General features: G+C 43.2%; 1 long non-coding RNA gene across 1 annotated transcript in view; it reads right to left on the reverse strand.

Annotated features, from left to right (window-relative positions):
* LOC146065851 (uncharacterized) overlaps window positions 1-18,253 on the reverse strand; it is a 29,187-nt gene extending 10,934 nt beyond the window's left edge. Inside the window, exon 1 of the long non-coding RNA XR_014472665.1 lies at window positions 17,777-18,253. This is a non-coding gene — a long non-coding RNA (uncharacterized LOC146065851). The remainder of the gene's footprint in view (window positions 1-17,776) is intronic.
* Between the last annotated feature and the right edge of the window lie 433 nt (window positions 18,254-18,686).

An 18,686-nucleotide genomic window follows, 5' to 3' on the forward strand; every position in this document is an offset into this window, starting at 1 on the left:
AAACATTCAGTCATTTTCCAAATGACGAAGTCATTAAATTGACAGCCTGAATGAAATATATGGATTTTGTAAACTAATATGAGTTTACTTTATGACACTTTAAAAATAACGATTATAATTTCATAGGGAATAAAGATCCCACCAATGAGCAGCAGGAGATTCAACCAATAATATGCATTATTTAACATGCTACAATACTAGTAAGCATTAATTATAACACAAGACTTCTCCATATGAAATACTTAGTATATTTCAGTAGAAGATAATCAGATAGAAGATACAGTTTGGGTATAACATTGTAAAATGCGTATTATTTGTGTTTAATGAAGCCACATATTGAAATCTTTTCCAAAACGACTTCTGAACACTTAACCAAACCTGAATTCTAATTTAAAAATGAAGTAGAAAGTTCTAATGGGAGTATTTGTCAAAGCTTGGTGAGAGATAAAATTGTGAGAGATGAAATACTAGCCAATCAGCTTCTACCTTACCTTTTACAGGCTGTGTTTCACAATTAACAGGATCTGATTGGTTGGTACTTTATCTCTCGCAATTTTAACGTTCTTCAAACATTGATAAACACCCTCCTTAATGTTAAAAATATATATATCTAACCCTAGCACATGGAACTAACAAATCCTAGTCCTCTCTTTGAAATGTCATTAAAATCCGTGCATTTGGTCAGTTAAACTTAATAATTTAGGCATATTTAAAGCTTATTATAAGGATGCCAAAGATAGAAAAAACTGAAAAATAAAACACATTTGTTTTATCAAAGATTCGAGGAAGATAAAGTACCAACTAATCAAATTTTTCAAACATAGCCCTAGAAGCTACAGTAGTAGCTGGTTCTTACTTTAATATACACTTTTATCTAAGCTTTGATACTGTAAATCTCCCCCTGCATGTTAAAAATGTAAAATGAAAACACATTATCAGCCCTAGTCAACATTCTCTGCCTTGAACAATTGGTGTAAAGCCACAGTAATTGTTACCCTGACTAGCCAAACAAGATAAAAATAAGGACCATGAAGGACATAGTACCGGATATTTGGTCGCCCCCTCTAGGAAAACTGTATCAATGCAATTAAGGATGTGGATGTAGCAAAGTTGGCAACAGATCTGATTGTTCTGTCTGGTGAAAAGGTTATTAACCCAAATGACTGGAGAATAGTGTTTAGTATTACCCAGTGTAAGGGAAACCTGAAAACATGGGAAGTTTCGAGTGACATTACAGCAACACGTCTAAAATATCTGAATTGAGAGTTTGTTATTTTGCAGCAGTGATTACAGGATGTTACTGTATGTTATATGAAAGCATTTTTTTTTCATGATGATGCATTTTAGCAGTTGCTAAATAATTCTAATTGATGGCATAACATATCCCATATAATATAGTACAATTGCAAACTACTTGACTGCTCATTCGGTAAAACATCAAATCCGTAAGCCTTACTTTTAAGTGTTAAACATTGCCTGCTTTTAACCCGGATTTTCAATCATTTAGCATTACAGATTTGTTAAGTGATCTGTTTAAGATCTGGGTAACATAAAATTCACCTCTGGTTTAGTCAAACCCAGTGGATTCCTTAAGCGGAGGATTTCATTCTCAAGTATTTTTATTACAGCAGTATTACTGCAAAAGTGTTACTTACCTTTTTGGCTAAAGAGATAAAGAAACCAATTTAGTTTGTCTTTTCTTTCCCTCCAGCTGTATTTACTATGCAATTCCTTTTTCTAAACAGATATGTATTATGAAAGAAGTGCTATCCATTGTATTCTTGTATTTCTGTATAGTGAGATGTAGTTTACTCTTCTAGGGGCGCCTCATTTATTTCCTCCCTACCCCCGCGAACAAGCCTGTTTTGTTTATCACCGTTTGTAAATGCCTGCATTTATTCTGTCAACCTGACATGTACAAAGTGTAATAAATTTTTTTAAAACAGGTAATAAATTATATTTATAAGCAATTATAATGCTATTATTTTGTATATTTTTATTGCAGTATACAGCTGATTAATTAATTGAGAAAATAAAAGAAAGAATGGTGCTCTGGAACAAATACTATGGAGTAAAATAGCACTTACTAGGATATATTGGTCCTTATTCTGGTTCACTCACAAAGGCAAATTCCTTCTCAAATGGACAAACCCATGTGCACTGCAGGTGGGGCAGATGTAAATTGTGCAGAGAGAATTAGATTTGGGTGGGGTTTTACTTCAAAGTGAGATCTATTGCAGTGGAGGTGCAACCAGTACAGCATGACAATTCAGTGCCACTATGGTGTGCCAAGCATGACTTCCCCCAGGAGGACAAAAATAAATAAATACAAACAGCAAAAGTTCAGAGCACTACCAGCCAAAATAAAGCACATACAAATGTTGAGGCATCACTATCTCCATCCCAACAATGGCCTTATCCAGACTGGCACCAGCAATCCCATACTTTGTGATATGTAGGACAGTTTTTACAGGAGAATCTTTAATGGTCATCACTGACAAAAGCCATTAATGTATGCAAATGAGAGAGATCTGGTACGAGCCAAGCCTTGGCTATTACCACCATAGCTAAAGTAGATAGGCACATTATGTATTTATAAATAACTTTGTTAATGTCCTCAAGTATTACAGCAAAATTGAAAAATCTGGGCTGCACAGGGAACATCACAGAAGCAGAAGCTTTAATAGAGGGTACACACGGTGAGATTCCCACTATTTTTCTATTCGATTTTGCGTATAGAAGCAAAATCCAATTGAAATTGAATAGAAAATCAAATGGGTATCGAATGGTTTTTATACATTTGATGCAGATTCGATCCCGATGTGCGCTCCCGTGTAGTGTAAATCGAATAGAAAAATAATCTTAACAGGCAAGACTATATAGGACAGATCAGTGCTTCATAGTCAAAATCTAATGTGAATACTGTAACCAACCCAGACCCAGATCAAATAGTAAGCATCATTACACAACCCCAAAACCCTCTCCAGAACTTAGGAACCGCAGACACTCCCAGAGAATATGCCAAAAGTTCCAACTGGCAAAACCCCATTTTCGGTACAAAGTTGGGCCATCATATACAGAGAGTAGTATACAATCTATAAACATGAATTTGCTGATAATGGAGACAGGCATTAGCTTCCTCATTACATCCAATAATTTGTGTCCTGTTCCCAGAAAACAGTATAGAAGAATTAACAACATGGAAATAGGACAGTCAGGTATTCTTAGGCACATGGGAATGCAAGCAGCACAACATAGAGCACAAAGGGCAGCTCACAGACTTCATATAAATTCTATGAAAAGGTCAATAAACTCCTCATGCTCCATTCATACAATACTTAACTAATCTAAATAAAATAAGGACACTGACAACCATAAATACAGCGATATAGTCATCAGCTTTTATTTAAAGGTGGAAGCCTATTTATTTATAATGTAAATAAGGTACAGTATGGATGTATTCAAAGTAAGACTGGGACCAGCAGACCTTCAACAATACATGATGAGCCTTCTGCTCGATATCCCTGTATGAAAAGACAACTTGCAAAAATAAGGGCCACCAGCCCTAACCCTTACGGGGCACAAACTCAACTTAAAACGAAGGCCACCTGCCTACAACCTAGAGACTCATGCAGCCAAGAAGGCAGGACCCACCCGGACTGGTGATGCCCTTTGCAGCTGCCTGATCCCATACCATATAGCTTCTCATTAGCAACATCTCAGGTCACACAAAACCCTAAATCCTCTGAACAGCCATTCAGAACCAAACACCATACCAAAATAAAGAAAAGCTGACACCCACACACAAACCACCTATCAGAAACATTAGGGCCCTTATTCTGATCTGTGCGGCCGGAGCCGCATACGTTGCTCCGGCCGCACAAACCAATCCCCGCCTACAATACGGATCGCCACGGCCGTCCGTACGCGGACGGCTGGCGATCCGCATGAAAATGGTGGGGCGTACGCCTCCACCATGGTGGGAGCTGCCCCCTGCATTCGATGGTCGGCGACCATCGAAGGCAGGGCCGCACGCTCCACCAGCTCCCGCAAGCTTAGACCACACGGACAATCGTCCGTGTGAAAGCTTGTATGGGGGCGGAGAGCTGACATCCGGCGATGTCAGCTTTCCGCCCCCATCACTGGCGTCATAGCCTCATTACCATGCATACGCCCCGCGTTTGCATGGGAACGCCCATGAAACGCTGGGCGTATGCATAGGGTAATGAGGCTATTAAGCCCCTCACGCCCCTATACGCCCCCTTTGCGGCGTATACATTTTTTGTGCGGCGATTTCCCCTGCACATGCGCAGAGTGACCTCTGCGCATGTGCAGAGTGAAAACATCGGCGGTACGGCCGCACGCGGGCCGTACCGCCGAGATCAGAATAAGGGCCTAAGTACTGTAACCAACCAAAAAAAGAGAAAGCCTTCTAGAAATCTCTCGCCATGCACTCGCCCTGTTCCGGAATGCTCGCTGCCACTCCTGCTCCCACTATTCAATGTGGTTAACACTCGCCGCCACTCGCGGCGAGTCTTAACCCCTGCAGCGGACGAGAGTCCGCAGCAGGGAGCCGGGGGACAGTGGCAGCCAGGGAGAATAAAGTCTCCCTGGCTGCCCCAGAACATATGTGGAGGGGAGGAGGGCTCTCTGGGACCCAGGCAGCACAAGCTGCCCCCCCTATAGCCAGCGGGGGACCCAGTATTCACTGCACCCGATCGTGCATATGTAATGATCGGGTGCAGTGAATATATGAATATCTAATGAGCGGCTCGAGAGCTCCGGCCCCCTGCTGGCTGCTCTGTGTAAAAATATATATATATATATATATATATATATATATATATTTTAAATTAAATATATATTCATGTGCTATAAGCACATGAATAAAAAATAACATGCCCCTTCACAGAAAAAAAATTCCTGATTTTTTTACACCAAAATTAAAAAAAAAAACCTTTTAGTTTAAAATTTCACATTCCAGTTCTCCATGAAAAGATGGAGAATTGCTACACTGAGAGACACGGCGAAAATCACTTAGAAAGATGGCTAAAATATCACATTGAATAGGGAGGTTCACTTTTGGAGAGCAAAATGCTCCTTCCAACGCGAAAATAGCACAAACTCGCAATAAAACACGGTAAATTTTTCTCATTGAATATGGCCCAAAGACAGTTAAAGAACCATTCCTATCAACAACACTCAGTCACACCATTGGCTATACCTCACACCTAAAAACCTGGTACTCTGTAATTATGCTCCTGGAACAATTACAGAGTGCCAGGCCTGGATGTTTATAAAATTCCTGTCACATGTACATAGAATTTTATGGCAGATAAGAACCATTCGGCCCATGTAGCCTGCCCCTTTTTTAACCATGCTGTTACCCTTAAAACCTATGTGATCCTTATTTCTGTGTAAGGATGCCAATTCCGTGTTCCATGAATTTTTAAATTGTTCTACTGTGTTAGACTCTACTGCTTCTGATTGGGGACTTTTTCCCTTGTCCACCTGTTCTGTGCAGTAATTTTTTTCTCATATTTCCCCAGAACCTCTCCCTCCAGTTTCAGTACATGTCTTCCCTTAATTTGAAGAATGTTTTCCTGCTGTACATTGTTAAAACCCTTGATATATTAAAATGTTTCTATCATGTCCCCCTTGCTCTTCTCCAAACTATCCATATTGAGATTTTTTTTTTAGTCTTTCTGGGTAAGTTTTGTGTTGTAGGCCATGCACCATTATAGTTGTCCTTTTTTGCAGTGTCTCTAGAGAATTTGGTACTTATATGTTAGTTGGGCGCCCACTAAGCGTATTAACTATAGTGGGCACCCAACTAACATATAAGTACCAAGAATTTATATCCTTTTGGAGATATGGCCTCCGGAACTGAACACAGTATTCTAGCTGAGGTCGTACCTATGTTTTATAAAGTGGCATTATTACTTCTTTCTACTGGTTTTTCTTCTCTCTATACAACCAAGCATCTAACTTGCTTTCCTTACCTGCCTTTAAGACACCTGAAATAGTGACTCCTAGATCCCTTTATTCCTCCATAGTTACCAATATAGTGCCATTATTACTATACTTAGCCTTTGGATTTTTGAGATCCAAGTGCATGATTTAAAAAAAATTTCTATTTTTGTAATTGCCATGCAAGAGACTATTCCTCTAGTCTACCTTGATCATCCACCATTTTTTACCCCTCCTAGTGTGTCTACCCTATTGCATTCCTTCAATACCATTTGAAATATCAGCAATAAAAATATTAAAAAGCACTGTTCCAAGTACATATCTCTGGGGTATTCCACTTGTAACTTGTAACCCTCCTGTGGACGCACTCTATTTACTACAACTTTCTGTTTTCTATCCTGCAACCAACATTGGTTTGCTTATTCATTCAACCATCGCACACCCCTTTCAGATCGCACTAAAAAAAACGGGATTTTGCTGATTTTTAACCGTTTTAAAATGGTAATATGTGCGGTCTGAAAGACGCAGAGTGATTTTACCGTTTCCAAAAAACGTTTTTTTTTTTAAACTGTAAAAAAGCAGGGTCCTACCTGTTTCAGACCCGTTTTTTTTTTGCTGTCTGAACGGGCCTGAAATGGTACCCAGGCAGCAGTGAGCACTATTGGTCCCCAGCGCAGTGCATATTTAAAGAACCGGACGCTCATTACATATTCACATATGTAATGAGCCGCTGATCACATATGTAATGAGCGGCCAGCTCATTAAATATGCACTGCGCTGGCTCAGAGCAGACCAGCTAATGCTCAGTGTCAGACCCCCTACCCTTCCAGCGTCCTGCAGCTCCCCTCCCTGCCTGCAGTGCGGGAGCTCCTGCTGGCATGCTGCTTTCACAACGCAAACCTGCTTTAGACCAGGTATTTACATGCGATGTGAAAGTGGTTAAACTTGCTCTGACCCGTTTAAAAAAACGTTTTAAATACCTGGCCTAAGCAGGTTTTACAGTGTGAAAGCAGCATTAGTATCTGCACTCAAGAAAAAGCCCATACAAATAAATGGGCAGCCACCGATTTACTGAGACCTCTCTCAGTCAATCGCTGATTATGAGGCGAGAGGGCTCAGCCAATCAGTGGCTTCCCATTCATTTGTATGGGCTTTTTTTTTTTTTTGGTGCGCCTACTGCCAGCTTCCGCTACCAGCACCCCTTCAAGCTCTTTTTGTATTCTCGGATGTATCTCATCTGGCCCCATTGATTTCCACTTTTAGTTTTGATAGTTATTTTCTGACCCTCTCCTCTGTAATGTACTTTTTCCATTTTTCTGAATATCCCTGCAACATAACTGTTGCCCCTTACCCTCTTTACAGTTGCGTATACTGAGTAAAAATAATTAAGATGATCTGCTATTACAGTACATTGTCCAGCTCAACAAGACTCCCATTCTCTATCTTTACTCTTATTATTCCGCCTTTTGTTTTTCTGGGATGCGGTCACTAGGTCTACAAGCATTAGGTTGACAAGCATTAAGGTCGACACCACTAGGTCGACATGCATGAAGGTCAACATGGGTTAGGTTGACAGGGTCATTAGGTCGACATGGGGATGCTCGACAATCAAAAGGTCGACTTGTTTTTTTTTTTGAGCTGACATGTACCAACCGGTGGTATTTCATGCCCTACCATCCACTAGGGTGTGTTAGGAGAATAAAATAGTGTGCCTAAAGCATGGCGAGCGGTGTCCATATCAACTGTGTCAAAATTCGGGCCCCCCAAAAAATGGAAAAACCCCATGTCAGCCTTTTGACTGTCGACCTAATGATTGTGTTGACCTAACCCATGTCGGCCTTCAGTCATATCGACCTTCATGCATGTCGACCTAGTTTTTGTCTATCCTATGATCCATACATTTTTCTATTAAACAAACACTGAATCAGAAGTTTCACACTAAGGGGGTTATTCTGATTCACTCGGAAAGGCACAATCACTCTCTAATGGACAAAACCATATGCACTGCAGGTGGGGCTGACGTAACTTGTGCAGAGAGAGTTAAGGTGCCCATACACTAGTAAGATTTATCTTCAGATCTGGCTGGTTGGAACAAAAACATGGTTATGGATGAGTGACAGTTTGTCAGTTTTCCAGCATTTCCAAGCAAATGGTCAACTGTCATTTGCTCTCATCCATAACCATGTTTTTGTTCCAACCAGACAGATCTGCAGATAAATCTGCGTGTGTATGGCCACCTTTAGATTTGGGTGGGGGTGTACTTCAAACTGATACCTATATTGCAGTGTAAGAATAAAGCAGCCAGTATTTACCCTGCACAGAAACAATAAAAAAAAACACATCTAACTCTCTCTGCACATGTTACATCAGCCCCACCTGCAGTGCACATGGTTTTGTACATTAGAGAATGATTGTGCCTTTTAGTGAATCAGAATAACCCCCTATGCGTGTTGGTAACTTGGCAATGTTTTCTGACTTGCATTGCAGCATGAAGTATTAATGTCCTAGCGGAAGCTAACCTCACACCTAAACTGTGGCAACCACCAATGTCTGATTGCAGTGAACTGGGGAGGCTGGTAATATGAGAATTTCGGACGAATATGAAAGCTGTATGTCCCATGAAATGTACAGCCTACTGGTATAAATTTGGATTGTGGTAGAAAACTGGTGTCCAGAGCAAACCTATTCATAAACGTTCCAACTGTCAGAAAACCTGTAAAAACCTTGCTGATCCATGTGTAATTTGTCACAAACGGCTGCATATTCCACAATTTGGCAGCAGGTTTGGACAATGCAGATTTGACTTTTTACAAGAATGAATAGGTATGTGCTGATATTACATTGAATACCCCAATAATAACATAAATTTAAAAGAGTAGTGATTATGGACCTTATTCTTGTAGACTCGCAAGGCTGTGACTTTTGCAGCCTTGCAAGTCCACCAGATGCCGCCCGCTGTTCCGGCCACCCCCTCTTCGGATGCTGCGATCCCCCACACGCCTGTGAAAGGATAATTTACATAATCATCCATTCGCTGCCGGGGACAATGATTTCATCAGCGCTCACAGATCAGAGACACCTCTATTGTGTCTCTGATTTGCGGGCGCCCTGTGCGGAGACAGAGCGGGCAGCTGACATCTGGTAATGTCAGCTGCCTGCCCCCCGATTCCCTGGGCGATTACCATGGGAATGCTCAGTGTTTTTATTGGAACGCTCATGAAACGCTGGGCATTTCCATCAGTGATTTCCCCTGCCCCCCCCCCCGGCTGGACTGTTGTGCATGAGCACCCCGCAAATAATCTATTCGCCATGGCTGCTTGCACACAGTGGCTGCACATATGCATAAATAACTATATGCATGCGCAGCCACAAAAAATCGGACCCCTGTGCAGACACTCGGGGGTCCGATTAAACCAGAATAAGGACTTATATCATTGTGATCATTTACCATATATACTCGAGTATAAGCCTACTTTTTCAGAACATTTTTTATGCTGAAAAAAACCCCCTCGGCTTATACTCGAGTGAGGGTCCCACTTGAGTCAATAAGTTTTCCCAGTTTTTTTGTTGTAAAATTAGGTGCCTCGGCTTATATTCGGGTCGACTTATACTCGAGTATATACGGTATACTATATAACTATTATACCACTATCCATTTATATTTTATTAAGACAAAATCAGATCTAACCAATTAATCCAAGAAAACTTTGTGTGACTAATTGCGGTAACCACCAACATGTAATTGCTTCTGGGGTTATAAAAAAAAGTAAATCAGTCGTACAGATTTAAAAATTCATATATATATATATATATATATATATATATATATATATATATATATATATATATATATATATATATATATATATATATATATATACTGTATATATATATATATATATAAATACACACACACACACACACACACATTCATATATTCATTCATATTATAATTATACCAATGTCAGCAATGTATGAATCCCTAGCGCAAACCCTTTATCATCACAAATCCGTTTTAAATGTTAAGAAGTTTGTAAAAATAAATAATGATCACATGTTAATGTGAAAGGTTATATTTAGAGAGGAATTAAACATTTCTGATTTGGGTAAATGCTAGAATACTATGTCATGCCCTGCAGAAAAACTGCAAATGATCAAGTTTAGCAAATATAAAAGCGCAGTCAGCAATTAAACAGAAGCCTAAACTTGCCTATAATGTAAAATATTATGCTAAATTCTAGTCTATATAAATAGCAGTGTTCCATGTGTTGCTTTAATGTTCTACTATAGCTTTCTGCATGCACGCGATAGCTCATCCAAGCAAAAATGCAAGTTAAAAATAGCATTAAATACAGAATATATATAAAAAAAGGTTCATGAAATTTTCTATGCATCATCATTAATTCTGTAATCCAAGCCCCTAACTCCACTTGTTACAGCCTCTGCCTCTACCCTGCATGGACCATCTACTGTCATCAACCCCCACCCCACTTCTCTACATGTGACAATCACTAACTGCCCTCTTCTCCTCCAGAGTGTGACAGCATAGACTCCACTCCCTCCTCTCTCAGCACAGAACAGCTACTAACTTGTCACAGCAAATCACGTATGTAGTGCATTAAGCATTCACAGGATGCCAACCCCAACGTAACACTTCTTCCTGTCCACTATCGCTGGCCACTATAATATGTAGTAGCTGCAACGAGTCACTGTGCAGGAAGCAGGCAGAGAGGAAAGCAGGCAGAGAGGAGACTGCTTTTGTTCAGTGTCAACTGCCTTCCTCCGTAACACGTGCTGGGCTGCAGAGGGTCTAGGAAGGTTGCAGCCATTCTGCTGTCTTTCATGGATAATACAAAGCATTGTCAGAATCTGGATGTGCATTTGTGCCAATTGTGTAGCAACATCCCCTGCAGACCTGGCAGGGGCATGGAAGGCCTATGGGAGCTTTGGGGCTGGGGTGGCTCTTGCTAAAAAACAGCCTGGACCACAGACAAGATACTATCTGAGGTCCTGTTGTGCCAGAAATTAAAATGTTACTTCAAAAATGGCCACTGCTTCATAAGAGACAGTCATTTTGGATGCTAGAGGAGGCAGCAGACATTTTGGGAGGGACATTGCAGACAACAATGGTGGTAGAGATCAGAGGTTGCCTGAAACCTCTCCAGCAAGGTGGGGGGGGGGGGGGGGGGGGCACATGGTGCATGCATGCAACTTAACTTTGCATGCTAGGATCTGGACCTTATTAAGGGCCTTATCATAGGCCTGGAGCTGAAAATGTTTAAGGGCCTATTGTGAGCAGTAGAGGTGAAGCCGATGCCATGAGGGCATGTAGAACCCATACACTGTATAATTGTGTGGAAAATGGAAATTACATTTTTATACTTAGGATTTATGGCCAGCCATGTGGCACGCTGGTGTCTAGTGATAGTCATGATGATGGGCATATTTTTTTGTGCCTGGAGCTGCAGCTCCATCCGCCCCATTGTTAATCTGGTAGAATATAAAAAAATACATTAGAATAAACTTAAATAAATAAAGTAAATTAAATTATCTCACATTCTGCTGACTCCGGTGTAGGAAGCAGAGCAGACAGGCAGTGGTGCTGCAGTTTTCTCTTTCTTCTTACAGCAAGGTCGCTCTACAGGCAAGCTCGTGGCGGCAGGGAGGATAGATGGGCTTTGGTGGTAGCAGGGACAAGAGCCAGGCGCGAGAGGTGGGGACAAGAGCCGTGATGTATGTGGGACACTGCCGTGTAAATGCAGCAGGCTGTCCACTCCATCTGTCTACTGATGCTAACTTTTTTTATTTCAATAAAAAAAAAACACTTCTGGGTCAGTGGAAAGTGCTGGCATGCCATAGTCAGATGTCGCTTGATTTGGTGACCTGCTGGATTGGCTACTACTGAAAGAGAAGAGCAGCAATTGGCTCAGCTGTTCTGCTGAGCTATCAGCGGTCACTGGAAAGATAAAGGGCCCTGGTCATGAGGCTGTGGCCATACAGGGTGTACTGCGGGCACATGGTGCAGTCATTTACCAGGCAGGCCCTCACAGCCACACATTCGACTGATCAATACATGTAAATTGCGGCTGCGGCTTTATCACTGTGTGACAGTGGCCCAAGGCTGCTAATGAGAGGGATATCTGACCTATAGAGGGTCCAGCCCAGCGGAATTAAATTATAAGTGGCACAATGGTCGTTCGCTGCTTATCAAGCACCCAAGTGTGAAACTCAACTAGCCGTTCACTCCCGGGGGCTGCACACGCACAAATACGCGCATGCGCTGACGCCACACCATCGGAACAGGGCCGAATCCAGTCCCTGGCACGGACCCCGTCGCTGCACATAGGTGTGTGCCAGCAGTGCTTAACCACTGGCACACACCTAGGATCGAACCCAACACATGGCAGGTGCTAAAAAGCACCCGCGATGTGACACAGATGGGTCCGATCCGATAAATGTAATGTGCAGCCCGACCACACATCAGGTCAGAGGGGATGTCAAGCACATCCGATTTGGGCCAATTTCTCAGCCCAATCCATTGGAATCACAGTGGTAATCGCATTTAATAGCAGTTTTGAAAGCTTGCATATGGCATAAGGAAAGGCCTTGTTTGACTGAAATAAGGCAGGAAGCCTGAGGAGACTGCTGGACAGCAAAGAGAGGGGCAGAGGTGTGAGTAGAAATGTGTGCGAACACCTGTGTTTATGGTTTCAATCCCTCAGCGTGTTTTGTTTTTTGATCCAAAATTCAATAATTTGGATTTAAAAATCTAAATTTCAAACTGCAGGAGGATCTAAGATTGATTTTGGTTTGGATCAGATCCATACATTTCCAGTGGATTTTGATTTCTTGGGAGCTTAACTGCTCATTTCTAGACTAGAGTTGGTGGTTCCATATAATTAACAAAAGAAAACAAACCATTATTAATTTAAATAATTGAAATACATTTTTTTTGTAAGGTAATTGCTTAATCCTAAAAAAGAAAAACTTTTTAATTAATATTATTATGGACTTTGGGCCTGATTCAGTACTGCTCTCTATCGTTTGCTGCTTATCGAACACCCGAGTGTGAAACTCGACGAAGCTGTTCGCTCTCGGGGTCTGTGCATGCACAAACCCCCCACCATCAGAACAGGGCCGAATGAAGCCCCATCTGATCATTACTGAAGCTCCCACTTTATGTAGACATGTACGCAGGAATAAATGCCACTACAGGACCCTTCCTTGGTGTACTGTAGATCCATATGTATGAACGTTTTCCTATTATCATCCATATGTACATACCTGTAAAACATCCGTATGCATGAATGTGCACCAATTATCATCCAAATGTATATACCCGTAATACATACGTATATACTGTATGAATGTGCACCTAATACCATCTTTATGTCAATACGCGTAATCAGGGCCGGCTTCATGCATTGAACCAGTGAATGGGGCATCACACAATAGTTCAGCCACCTCCATTCTCACAGTGTCCGGCCAGTCTTTTCAAAATATTTTTTCAAATTCACCAGCCGCATCCCGCCCTGCCAAATGCCGCTACTAGCTCCCAGCCACCGCTCCAACCCTGCTGCCCGGAACCCGCTACCCACCTCCCCGCCATACATAGGTGTGTGCCAGCAGTGCTTCACCACTGGCACAACCTAGGATTGGAACCAACACATTGCGGGTGTTAAAAATCACCAGCGATGTGACAATGATGGGTCCGATCCAATAAATTTAATGTGCAGCACAACCGCACATCGGGTCAGAGGGGAAGTCAAACACATCCACTTTGGGCCGCTTTCGCAGACTGATAAATCAGAATCAGGTGAAATCAGCCCAAATCGGATAAGTGTATGGGCACCTTAAATTAACAATTCGTCAGAATTACCTCATTTACTGATTTTGGTATGCAGGGCAAAAAAAAGGGACGTCACCAAAAATCACCTTTTAGAAATAATATATACGATAAGACCATCTGCAACCTAATATTCAGTAGTACAGTCCAATGGATATGTTGCAGCTGTCTTGCCCAAAGTGGAGTGTAGTTGTGGGGGTCGTCTGTTGTGGTTGGGGGTAGTCTGTTGGGGTTGAGGGACCCCAGAAACTGATATGTACTGATATGATATCCAGGCCTGGCCCAAGATTTCTGTTACCGGCCTGGATATCATATCAACACAGCACATTAGTGTCCTAGCTCACAACCTGATGTCATTGTGCAGCCAGGTGGCATCCCTGTGCATTTCTACACACAATGCAATGGTTACAGTGGTGATGGAGACCTTTCTGCTGCTGGGTCTATGATGGAGGGAAGAAGCCAGGAATCTCACGAACGGAAGGAGCTGTGACCATTTTAAATAATGGGGGCAAGCAGGCGATCTGAGAAGCTGCCAGTGGATGTATTTTCCCAAAACATTACTTTCAGATCCACTGCTACTAAAAATGCAACACCAACAGCACTGGTATCCACCTCTAAATCAGGCCCATAACCTGGAGGTATGTTTTATGGTCATTATATTGCTGTGGGATGAACCCCTGACCAGGTTGGCAACCAGCACCAATACAGCAAAAGACTATCACTTGTCCATCTCAGTTTGACATTCTTTCCCAGGTAAATCACTCACAGCGCTGGGTTACAAAAGCAGTATACGGTCGTTGGCCATCAAAACAGAATTCTAATAAATGGCCTTTATTTGTATCAACACCAATTCATTTCAGAATTGACTGCACAACAAAGCAACAGGAAATATGCAAGTCATGACCTAGTCAGTATAAAAGTATACAAAATAAGGGTAAAGGGTAGGATGCTCTAAAACAGAAATGTGGTAAAACCCGTTATCTGGGTTTTTACCACATTCCCATATGCTCTAATGCCCCTCCGTCGGGGCACCGATGCGGAAGGAATCGCCAGCTTTTGCTGGCGATTCACTATAAAAGCCTATGGGCTTCTTACTGCAGCACTGTGTGAGGGATCCGTCCCTCGTAGTATGCCCCGGGCGGGATGTTAGAGCATCCCGTCCATAAAAAACGAATGAGGGTTTCATACATCTTATAAGTAAATTGTGATTTTCATTAACTACAGCACAGGAATATGGCTTAGTAAAATTTTTAATATTTCCACATGCTACAATACGATTCCAAAGATGTGCCTTCTACAACTTTTTTTTTAAGTGTAACAGATGTGCCCTATGACCTACAGCCAGTGGCATAACTAATACTCGGTGGGCCCCATAGCACCCATTGTCACTACAATGCCCCTGGGGGGGTGGGGGGGAGGGGGGTTTGGGCAGAAAAGTGAGGGGAATGAGAGGTAGGGGTCAAGTAAATCAGCTCGCTGGGAATTGCACCTGGACAGGGAGTGAGAGAGGGTGTTGGGGAGAGACAGGTCGTGAGAGAGAGTGTCACGGAGAAAAGAGGGAGGGATAGTGAGTGAGAGAGGGTGTCAGGGAAAGAAAAGGGGATAAACAGGAAATGAGAGTGTGTGCCAGGTAAAGAAAGGGGGAGAGATAGGGAGTGAGAGAGAGGGTGTCAGGGACCCGGCGCCTGCCTCAGTCCTGCCCTGCTCGCCCGGTCCCTGCCGCCAAGCGTCACAGAGGGTGAGGCCGGGCGGCGAGCTGACAATCCTCAGGCTCTGTCTTCTCAAAATTGCTGCTGCTGCTAGGTCCGGCTTCCGGGCAGCGCAGCGTAGCAGGCAGCACTAAAGACTCCTCCTAGAGTCACTTGCCTCTGCTACGCAGAGTGACTCCCTCTATCCTCCCTGGCTACAGCAGCATCATCAGCCTTCCCAAGTGCTGGCTGTAGCCTGGAGGAGAAGGTGTTCTGCTGCCTCCCTGTTATCCCATTATTGAAGGTGGATTTGTATTTTATTTTTTTATACAGCCAATTAATGTTGTTAAAAATAAACATAGCAATAAACTTGGGGTTTGGGGGATTCGTGGGGCCCAGGGAAGGGGAGAGTGAATGTCTCTGGCTTTTGCTGTCGCCCCGGCCCTGCTGTGTGCTGTATATATCTTTATTCTTTATCTGTATATATATTTATTTACAGCTGTCAGCATGTTATATAGCACAGCAGATTCCATCAGTGTCTTATATAGTGCAGCAGATTCCGTTACAGGTTGTTATATAGCGCAGCAGATTCCGTTACAGGTTGTTATATAGCGCAGCAGATTCCGTTACAGCGTCTTATATAGCGCAGCAGATTCCGTTACAGCGTCTTATATAGCGCAGCAGATTCCGTTACAGCGTCTTATATAGCGCAGCAGATTCCGTTACAGCGTCTTATATAGCGCAGCAGATTCCGTTACAGCGTCTTATATAGCGCAGCAGATTCCGTTACAGCGTCTTATATAGCGCAGCAGATTCCGTTACAGCGTCTTATATAGCGCAGCAGATTCCGTTACAGCGTCTTATATAGCGCAGCAGATTCCGTTACAGCGTCTTATATAGCGCAGCAGATTCCGTTACAGCGTCTTATATAGCGCAGCAGATTCCGTTACAGCGTCTTATATAGCGCAGCAGATTCCGTTACAGCGTCTTATATAGCGCAGCAGATTCCGTTACAGCGTCTTATATAGCGCAGCAGATTCCGTTACAGCGTCTTATATAGCGCAGCAGATTCCGTTACAGCGTCTTATATAGCGCAGCAGATTCCGTTACAAGGTCTTATATAGCGCAGCAGATTCCGTTACAGCGTCTTATATAGCGCAGCAGATTCCGTTACAGCGTCTTATATAGCGCAGCAGATTCCGTTACAGCGTCTTATATAGCGCAGCAGATTCCGTTACGTCTTATATAGCGCAGCAGATTCCGTTACAGCGTCTAATATAGAGCAGCAGATTCCGTTACAGCGTCTTATATAGAGCAGCAGATTCCGTTACAGCGTCTTATATAGCGCAGCAGATTCCGTTACAGCGTCTTATATAGAGCAGCAGATTCCGTTACAGCGTCTTATATAGCGCAGCAGATTCCGTTACAGCGTCTTATATAGCGCAGCAGATTCCGTTACAGCGTCTTATATAGCGCAGCAGATTCCGTTACAAGGTCTTATATAGCGCAGCAGATTCCGTTACAGCGTCTTATATAGCGCAGCAGATTCCGTTACAGCGTCTTATATAGCGCAGCAGATTCCGTTACAGCGTCTTATATAGCGCAGCAGATTCCGTTACGTCTTATATAGCGCAGCAGATTCCGTTACAGCGTCTAATATAGAGCAGCAGATTCCGTTACAGCGTCTTATATAGAGCAGCAGATTCCGTTACAGCGTCTTATATAGCGCAGCAGATTCCGTTACAGCGTCTTATATAGAGCAGCAGATTCCGTTACAGCGTCTTATATAGCGCAGCAGATTCCGTTACAGCGTCTTATATAGCGCAGCAGATTCCGTTACAGCGTCTTATATAGAGCAGCAGATTCCATTACAGGTTGTTATATAGCGCAGCAGATTCCGTTATAGCGGGTAGTGGATGATTGGGGGTGAGTAGAGGACGAGTGTGGAGGGGCAGTAGAGGACGAGTGGGGAGTGGGGGAGTGGGGGGGGGCAGTAGGGGACAAGAGCGGAGACGGAGTGTAGAGGAGTACTCAGTCTAAGCACAAGCGACTCATGTACCGTCGGCAGTGGCAGGGAATCAGTGATTCTTCTCACCAGGCTGCATCTCCATTTCGCCTGCAGTGCACGATGTCTCCTGCTCCCACGTGTAGCAGGCAGTGGCATTTTAAATGGGACAGGGTCGCAGCCACTGCCTGCGCAGAGAATAATAATAAAAAAAAATGCAGGGGGATTGAATTGGGTCCCGTCAAGTACAGTCGGTCCGGCACTTACCCTCTCTTGTGAATGCTCCGGTGCCCTCTGGAACATACAACATAATAGCAAGGTCCTAGTACGCGTGTATATTTAAAAAAATAAAATAAAAAAAAAAACACGCAGTTCTAGGGGTGTTTTGGCATGACAAGGAATAACAAGGAATAACAGACCGGCACTTTGAAATGTGGACTGTCCCTGAAGCAGGTGCCTATCCTCCAGTTGCTCCTCACACACAGCCCCAAGTCCTAGCTGGCAGGCACCCGCTTTCCTGTAACATCATGTATGTCTCATCATTGGGTAGAAGTCGGACTGTAGGACATCACAGCAGGAAACAGGGACTGCCGCTTCCTTCCGCGGTAAGCGGAACTGGTCCCCGACACAGCGGGAGTTACAGCAGTCACCCTGCAGCCGAAATTAAGCGTTGAACGTGCTGTGATCTCCGGCACCACTTAGCCGCTGTTGGGTCTGAATCCACGGATCGGTGCCTCCAGCAGACTCACACTCCACCAGAGGGGTGTCTCATCTAGACCACCTGTAGTGAGCTCCTACCTGTTTGCTGGGGTATCAGACGTCACAGTATCTTCCCACCAGGTGTACATTCTTTACACCTACCAGTAAGTCACTTCCTGGGCATGCATGCATAGTGTTCCCACACACTGCCCACCTGAACTGAAGGACATATGTTTATTTAGGCACTGCACACATGACATAGGGCAGGATGCACTAACCTCTAGTGTGCACCAGGCCACTTAGCGCTTGCAAACAGGGATTTTACTGCATTTTATTTTTAGTGCATCCCAGCCATACTGTATTGTTCCGCCTAATAGGTTTCCTAATAATAATCTTACACTCTCAGCCCCCAGTGGATGTGTACACTCCTTCCCTGGATAATGTGTGTATTTCTGCACATATACGGTATGTCTTGATA

Source organism: Crinia signifera, chromosome 1 (assembly GCF_055691185.1).
Source record: "Crinia signifera chromosome 1, ASM5569118v1, whole genome shotgun sequence".
Lineage (NCBI taxonomy): Eukaryota > Metazoa > Chordata > Amphibia > Anura > Myobatrachidae > Crinia > Crinia signifera.